The 8,492-nt window shown below is 39.3% G+C and overlaps 1 protein-coding gene across 2 annotated transcripts in view; it reads right to left on the reverse strand.

Annotated features, from left to right (window-relative positions):
- Positions 1 to 2,753, reverse strand: part of LOC124048539 (cadherin-23-like) — a 548,925-nt gene extending 546,172 nt beyond the window's left edge. For both annotated transcript variants that reach the window (XM_046369416.1, XM_046369417.1), the window contains exon 1: positions 2,377 to 2,753. The gene's annotated coding sequence lies outside the window, so the exon portion shown is untranslated. The remainder of the gene's footprint in view (positions 1 to 2,376) is intronic.
- Between the last annotated feature and the right edge of the window lie 5,739 nt (positions 2,754 to 8,492).

Genomic DNA, 8,492 nt, shown 5'->3' on the forward strand with positions numbered 1-8,492 from the left:
TAAAGGACACCAATAAGAAGAAGAGACTTGCTTGGGCCAAGAAACATGAACAATGGACAATAAACCGGTGGAAACTTTTCTTTGGGTCTAGAGTTCAAATTTGAGATATTGTGTGTGACGCAGTGTGGGTAAACGGATGAACTTTGCATGTGTATTTCCCACCGTAAAGCATGGAGGAGGAGGTGTTATGGTGTGGGGGTGCTTTGATGGTGATAATGTCTGATTTCTTTTGAATTTAAGGCACACTTAGCCAGCATGGCTACCACAGTATTCTGCAGCAATAAGCCATCCCATCTGGATTGGGCTTGGTGGGACTATCATTTGTTTTTCAACAGGGCAATGACCCAACACACCTCCAGGCTGTGTAAGGGTTATTTGACCAAGAAGGAGAGTGATGGAGTACTTCATAAGATGACCTGGCCTCCACAATCCCCCGTCCTCAACCAAATTAAGATGGTTTGGGATGAGTCCAACCGCAAAGTGAAGGAAAAGCAGCCAACAAGTGCTCAGCACTTTAAGGACCTCCTTAAAGACCGCTGGAAAAGCATTCCAGGTGAAGCTGGTTGAGAGAATGCCAAGTGTGCAAAGATGTCATCAAGGCAAAGGATGGCTACTTTGAAGAATCTCAAATATATTTTGATTTGCTTGACACTTTTTTGGTTACTACATGATTCAATGTGTTATTTCATAGTTTTCATGTATTCACTAATATTCTACAATGTAGAAAATAGTTTTAAAAAATTAAGAAAAACCCTTGAATAAGTAAGTGTTCGAAAACGTTTAACTGGTAGTGTGTCATTTGTATCTATTATTTGTAAATAGCTAATTTTGCCATGAAATGAGCAGCACCAGTACAGAACCATCACTTGACAAGCAGATTAGACAGCACATTCGTTACTAACTAGATGTGCAATTAAAGGGCCAGATGCACAATTAAAAGGGGAATTACACTAAAAAGAAATGTTCATTTTCTTCCAGGCCTAAAATAAATGGTATTCTGATGTGATTTAACCATTGACATCAACTCAGAAAAAAACAATTTCATTATGAACAGTTGTAATTTTGAGAGTGAAAAAATAAATAAAACTGAGAACTTAATTTGGGAAAATATAAAACATAATTTAGGGGTAAAAATCTGATTTTATAGGGGCCCCCTTAGAGTTGATTATTAACCATTATTTTACCAGGTACAGTATATTGACAGAAAATATAGTACACTACTTTCTCTTGTACACTAAGGAACTGGGGAAGAGTTTCAGAGGAGAGAAGAGAAGAATGTGCCTATTTGAAAGCTAGAAAATAATTAATAGCTCACGACATGTTTCGTTTGTAAAAGTAGCTCTCATGCTAGAAAAGGTTGGAGACCTCTGCCCTATAGGCACGTTACATGCTCAGCATGTTGCATGAAATCCCTCTTGGATGGCTAAAGTGGGATAGTGGTTTAAAAACTGAAAGAAAGAAACAGTCTTGTTTTTATTTTCTACCCTGCAAATTACAGGGAGTGATTGAGGTTATCCGGAGTTTACAAACTGTTACCATAGTCATATCACTAGATAGCACCAACACCACATGGCCCTCGGAAACCGTGTAGTCAGCTCATCCGACAATGTGCCGCATTAGTGGAGCTGATCCAAGGCCAGGGGCAAATTACAGAGTCGAAGCTTAACCTCGCGCGACAATGGCACAGCAGTGGGTTCAGGCAACACATAAATAAATAACGGCGCGAGCGCGATACGGCGCTTACCAGCAGGTGCACCTTTTAAATCTTCGGAGATACCTGAGACAAGTCCACGCACCTGATACCCCCGAAGCTGCATGCACAAGACAGTATTTGCTTCTATTTAGTTAGTGTCATTGCCCGTAAATGTGTAATAGTCTTGCTTGCGTTGGCTACAGTTTAGAATGTGATATAGCCTAAAGAATATTCCCTTTTTCTGGAATCACGATGTGCATATATACCTTTTCCCAGACGCCCTATGTAAAACCAGCCATACAGGCTAGGCTGAGGTCTTTTTTTCAAATAGGCTACGTTTATGATAAGTTTAACTAATTCCCGTCTGTGCGAAACATATAGTAGCCTATATCGACTGAAGTGTTCGTCCTACTTGGCATTGGCTGTATGTGCACTTATAAATAAGACCCTGCTTGATATTGAACACTACATGTTTGCTAGATAGTAGCCGGAGCAAATCCAGCTATAAACAGCCTAGTATGCTAGTAAGCCTAAAAACTATACCCTCCATCAATCGGTTAAGTGAAAAGTAAAAAACATAAAAGGCTCACTTCGTCCATGAAATGTGCTCATCGCTCTACCGCTATTGCTTTTGCACCACCAAATGTTTTTAAAAAAATAATATATTAATCATCCAATCTTACCTGCCTCGTCCGTGTCCGTCTTGGGTTAAATGATTTTAGATTCTGTCAAATGTCCTGCTGTGATGCGTCACTAAGGCTATAGGTAGGTTAGTTGATTTTTTTCTCCCTTTCTCTCTCTCTTCAATTCTCTTCTCTTCTTCTCTCCCGCTCACGACAACACTTTTTCCATCTCCAGTCGAAAAGGTCGGCTCCTGACTTTGGCTGTTCACTTCAACTTCACCTCAGCATAGGCTACAGCTAAATCCGACCCTGGTGTTAATGTCTATGATACGGAAACGAGCAAATGCTCTTTTCAGCGCGAACTTGCCTTTGACTATTTTCCGGTTCCAACTCCCGGTGTCGCTTATCCTTGCTGTAGCATAATATAACAACTGGATGCAGTGCCGGCAATGGTCGTTTGGGTTAGAGGCTTTTTTGCAGTTTTATTGCTAAATTCCTGCAGTTCTACCCATTTTGCCAAGGGGTGGAGACCATTTTTTTGCCATTTCAAAGCAAATGTTCTGCAATTATACACATTTTGCCATGTTAATGATATCTGATTGACAGTGGCTAACAAAATCAATGGGGAATTTGGCCATGATTAGGCTCCTAAAATGATAGCTGGCTAGACTAATTTACCAAAAACAAATATGTTAGCTGACATGGCTAATTGAGTGACTGGCAGTGACCAAAATAACAAGAGAAAAATTGAAATTGCAATGATTAATTACATTAAGCTTGTGGATTTGCTGTTTGTTTTGGTTGTGTTTCAGGTTATTTTGTGCCCAATAGAAATGAATGGTAAATAATGTATTATTTCATTTTGGAGTCACTTTTATTGTAAATAAGAATAATCTTTCTAAAGGCTTCTACATTAATATGAGTGCTAACATGATTTCAGATAATCCTGAATGATTCGTGAACAATGATGAGTGAGAACGTTACATAGGCATACATATCCTAACCCCCTAACCTCCCCTGTAATTGTAATGGTCAGAGGTTAGCATGTCTGGGGGGTATGATATTTGTGTGTCTGTATTTTTTGCACTCATCATTATTCACAATTCATTCAGGGCTATCTGTAATCATGGTAGCATCCCCATTAATGTTGAAGTATCTAGAAACATGTTATATTCTTATTTACAATAAAAGCGACTCCAAAATTACACAATACATTATTTACCATTTATTTCTATTGGTCCTGGGTCTCCAGTTTGCAAAAGAAAAGGTTGAAGTACCCTGGTCTATTCAACGACTGTATAGTATTTCCATCTAGTGTATAAAACAAGTATTGCGACTTTGAAACAATTTGATGGGCCTAATTTAACAATCAATGCATGAAAAACTAGTGATGCATATAGGCTATGTTCTACAATTTGATGTGTAATTTAGTATGTTATAATTTATAAGTGCACATTTCTGATCACATGAAAGCACCACACATTAAAGTAATATTCATGGGCTTATGTTTGGTTAAGAGAGCTGAAATTAGACTCACTTAATGTCACCCTTCTGATCACAAAAACAAATAGGCATACCAAAACTTTTGAGCCCAATAACAAACATTATTGGGCCCTTAAACCTGATAACAAAATGCCTGTCTTGTATGCTAATTTATAATCCCCTATGGCCAAATTCAAATAAACAAACTACAGTGCTTTAAAATTATATTTTATAAATTGTAAAAACATATTTTTAACAGCAAAACAACACATGCATTCTCTCTCAAAGTAATGTCTCAACTTATTAATCAATATAGGCCTAGTATTTAGTGACACATTGTGTGCTGTTTTAATGAAGACAAGTGCCTGAAGGTTTTGCAACTGTATGGTTTCTCTCCCCTGTGAATCCTCTGGATTCCATAGTCACCAAATCTTTGGCTACAGTCACCTTCTCATGTTTCTTGAGGTAAACAGACAAACGGAAGCTATTTTCACGATGCTTACACTGGAAAGGCTTCTCATGCATTCTGAGCTTATTCAAGTGACCGAATTCTCTGCCACAGTGTGAGCAACAATAGGGTTTCTCTCCCGAGTGTGCACTGATGTGTCCTGAAGTATCATACTGTTTTGAAGCTCTTGTAGCATTGTGTAGCACACTGTAGCACACTGTAGCACACTGAGCAGCTGTAAGGCCTCTCTCCTGATTGAATCCACCATGTCATTTGAAAGGCTCAGAGTTTATTTTATTTAACTAAGTCAGTTAAGAACAAATCCTTATTTTCAATGATGGCCTAGGAACAGTGGGTTAACTGCCTTGTTCAGGGGCAGAATGACAGATTTTTATGTTGTCAGCTTGGGGATTCGATCTTTCGGGTACTAGTCAAAGCTTTAACCACTAGGCTACCTGCCACGCCAGGGTGACTGAATGCCTTCCCATAGTCAGTGCAGCTGTACGGCCTTACTCCAGATTGCACCGGTTTATAGTAGACTTTCAGTTTATAAACGCTCTTCCTACATTGGTTACAACAATTTACAACAAAGGATATGAAATCTGAAACCAGTTGAAGCTGGAATGTCACTCCTGCCATTGCATGTGCTCTTCCGACTGTCCATCAACCGACAAAGCACATGCCTGCATCATCACGGTAGCACATTCAGAGATCGATTTATAGCCATTAGTCTAAATTAATTCATAGATTTTAAACACAAAAAACACTGTCATAGACAGACAATATTAATATGAGATGAAAGAAGAGCTCATAATAAGTTCAGGAATCCAAACGAGAGCTCTGAAACAGCGATGTGGGCAGACGTTTTGATCAAGAGAGACCTTTAGAAAATATGCACATTTTCTCTAACACTAAACATAAAAATACGTGTGTCTCGAGGTCCTGGAGTGGCCTAGCCAGTCTCCAGTCCTGAACCCAATAGAAAATCTTTGGAGGGAGCTGAAAGTCCGTATTGCCCAGCGACAGCCCCGAAACCTGAAGGATCTGGAGAAGGTCTGTATGGAAGAGTGGGCCAAAATCCATGCTGCTGTGTGTGCAAACCTGGTCAAGAACTACAGGAAACGTATGATCTCTGTAATTGCAAACAAAGGTTTCTGTACCAAATATTAAGTTCTCCTTTTCTGATGTATCAAATACTTATGTCATGCAATAAAATGCAAATTAATTACTTAAAAATCATACAATGTGATTTTCTGGATTTTTGTTTTAGATTCTGTCTTTCACAGTTGAAGTGTCCCTATGATAAAAATTACAGACCTCTACATGCTTTGTAAGTAGGAAAACCTGAAAAATCAGTGTTTCAAATACTTGTTCTCCCCACTGTAAGTCATTCCAAGCCTTATTCATATTGTTTTGTTGAAGGAAATACATGATAACATTTTTCATATTTTTACTGTGTGCTTGAGCTTGTGTCCTCAAAGGTGACTACACCTCAGCATTTTATGATTTTTTTTTACCGGAAAGGTGAGATTTTAACGTTTCTTGGGGTATGCACACTAGTTATTATTTTTGAACTCTCATGACAAATAATTACTTTTGGGGATTACGTAGATTACATGTCACGAACCTCGCTGAAGAGGGTGCCTCTTCCTTGTCGGGCGGGGCTCGGCGGTCGTCGTCACCGGCCTATTAAATTGCCATCGATTCCTTTTCCGTTTGTGTTGGTTAGTGGTTAATTGGGTACACCTGTTTTGTATTAGGGTTTGTTTGTTGGGTATTTAAGGGCACTAGGCCCGCTGGGTATTTTGTACGGGCTTGTTTTTTGTTACTCTGTGTTTGATGTTGTGATTTGTTTTCTTATCTTTATTCTCTGGTCTATTTTGTCCTGTTGTTTTGGACTGGCAACCTATATACGCCCTGTGTGTTGGCGTGATTATTTTTCGGTTGCACCGGTGTAATACATTTGATAAACGACAGAACCCTGCTCTCTGCGCCTGATTCCATCCACCACTCTTAGTTTTTCGTAACATTACGTTTTGTCACGTGTGCTCCCTTTCTGGCCGAGGTCAGCAGGCTGCTTGTTTATGGCGCACACCTGTCACCAGCATTATGCACATTTGCGCATAATGACACTCACATGGGCTCCATAACCTCATTGATTACCTGCCCTTTATATGTCACTCACTTTGGTTTCTTCCCCAGTCGTCATTGTTTCTGTTGCTGTTTGTGTTTCTTGTTTTGGTCATTTATTTATTAAATGTATTCACTCCCTGAACTTGCCTCCCAACTCTCAGCGTACATCGTTACACATTTTCAATTATTTATTACACCGGTGCAACCGAAAAATAATCACGCCAACACACAGGGCGTATATAGGTTGCCAGTCCAAAAGTTAGTTACAGTTAACTGGTTTTAAGGAAGTGGGAAAAAGGTATATCAATGTTGCTCTCTGAATCCATGCTTACGGCCTCTGCTAGGTTTGTTTTTATCTTTCTTTACAGAATGCTAAATTGACACTGCTGATAAGTGTCTTAAAACTGTGGCTTCACCTCCAATGCAGAATGTGACCAATATTCACCATCCTCGTCAGAGCAATAGCCTAAGTGAAAGGTTTTACTAGTGTGAAATAATGGTCTCCTGTAGTTGGGACCAAAGCACAGAGATGAAAAAAAGAGCTTTCTTGAAATCAATCTCCGCTCACTGGGTAAAGAATAGCTAACCTGTGTTTGTGAATTGTGTCAAAGGCTTCATTGCTGATTAGCTGTGGCTTACTATTTTTCCCCTTGTGTCGATGTGTATAAGATGTCTTACCTCTTCTTTCTCTGAAACTTGTATATTTTCCACCTTTGAAATTACTTGCCTCCGAGAATGTGTCTATTTTATAATTTCCTAAAGCCCAACCTCTCACCTGTCGGGAATTTGATGAATTTGTCTTTAATTTATGATTGTTCCTTGATTGAGGTTTGAAATCCCACAAGCAGATGTGTGGGATGGCATCCCTGGGTTTGTGCAACGGATATGAGGATTATTGTGTCTTAAGTGTATTAAAACTTATCAAAACAGATATCCCTTTACTTCCTTCATCTTTTCATCTCTTTGTCTGCATCCAAATGAAATAACTGAGAGTGGGGGAAGTTTAGCATTTTTTTGCATTCAGAATCACTCTGTCAAGGGAAATATAGTATTTTTAAAAAAAGTATATACATATATTTCAGGATGTTGTGTATCCCTGGAAATAATCAGAATCCATGAGAACATTACAGTATTGAAAACATAGCTTGTCCAAAAAAAGGTGGTCTATTGGCAAAACTTGCCCCAAGGTATGGGGTAAATTGAACCATGGGAAAGGGTAAGTTAAGGCAGCTACAAATGTCTGTACTCAATGAAGTATGTGACCGACTGGCTGAAATCAGTCTTATGTAGCAAAATTTGCAATGGTGTTTTTTACATTGGATAAAAGTAGTGACTCAGAGCTACAAAATGGTATGCCATACACTGCATTTGAGGAACAATGGGAAAGTAATTATGTTTTGGATGTTGATAAACTTGTAAACTCACTTTTGAGAAAAAATGGCCTTTGAATGTTTTTGGTATCTACTGGAGAGCTCTCCTTTGTCTAGACCCATTTAGCATTGTTCACACAAGATTAGGGAGGTAAGGCAATAGTAATTCCAATTTTGCAATTAACACTGGTGCGACAGATGTGCAGAAGAATGTGCAAGTCGAGATACTGGTGTGCAAAGGAGCAAAACAAATGACAAATAAATAAAATAAATAAATAAATAAATGACAATATGGGGATGAGTTAGATGATCTATGTACAGGTGCAATGATCTGTGAGCTTCAGTGACAGCTGATGCTTAAATTAGTGAGGGAGACATGAGTCTCCATCTTCAGTGATTTTTGCAATTCGTTCCAGTCATTGGCAGCAGAGAACTAGAAGGAAAGGCAGCCAAAAGAGTAATTGGTTTTGGGGAGACCAGTGAAATATACCTGCTGGAGCGCATGTGCTACGGGTGGGTGCTGCTATGGTGACCAGTGAGCTGAGGTGTGGTGGGGCTTTACCTAGCAAAGACTTATTGTCACGACTTCCGCAGAAGTCGGTCCCTCTCCTTGTTCGGGCGGCGTTCAGCGGTCGACGTCACCGGCTTTCTAGCTGCTGCCGATCCACTTTTCCTTTTCCATTTGTTTTATCTTTGTTTCACACATACCTGTTGTCAATCCCACAATCACTTGTTCATTATTT

This window comes from Oncorhynchus gorbuscha, linkage group LG11, assembly GCF_021184085.1.
Source record: "Oncorhynchus gorbuscha isolate QuinsamMale2020 ecotype Even-year linkage group LG11, OgorEven_v1.0, whole genome shotgun sequence".
In the NCBI taxonomy this organism is placed as follows: domain Eukaryota; kingdom Metazoa; phylum Chordata; class Actinopteri; order Salmoniformes; family Salmonidae; genus Oncorhynchus; species Oncorhynchus gorbuscha.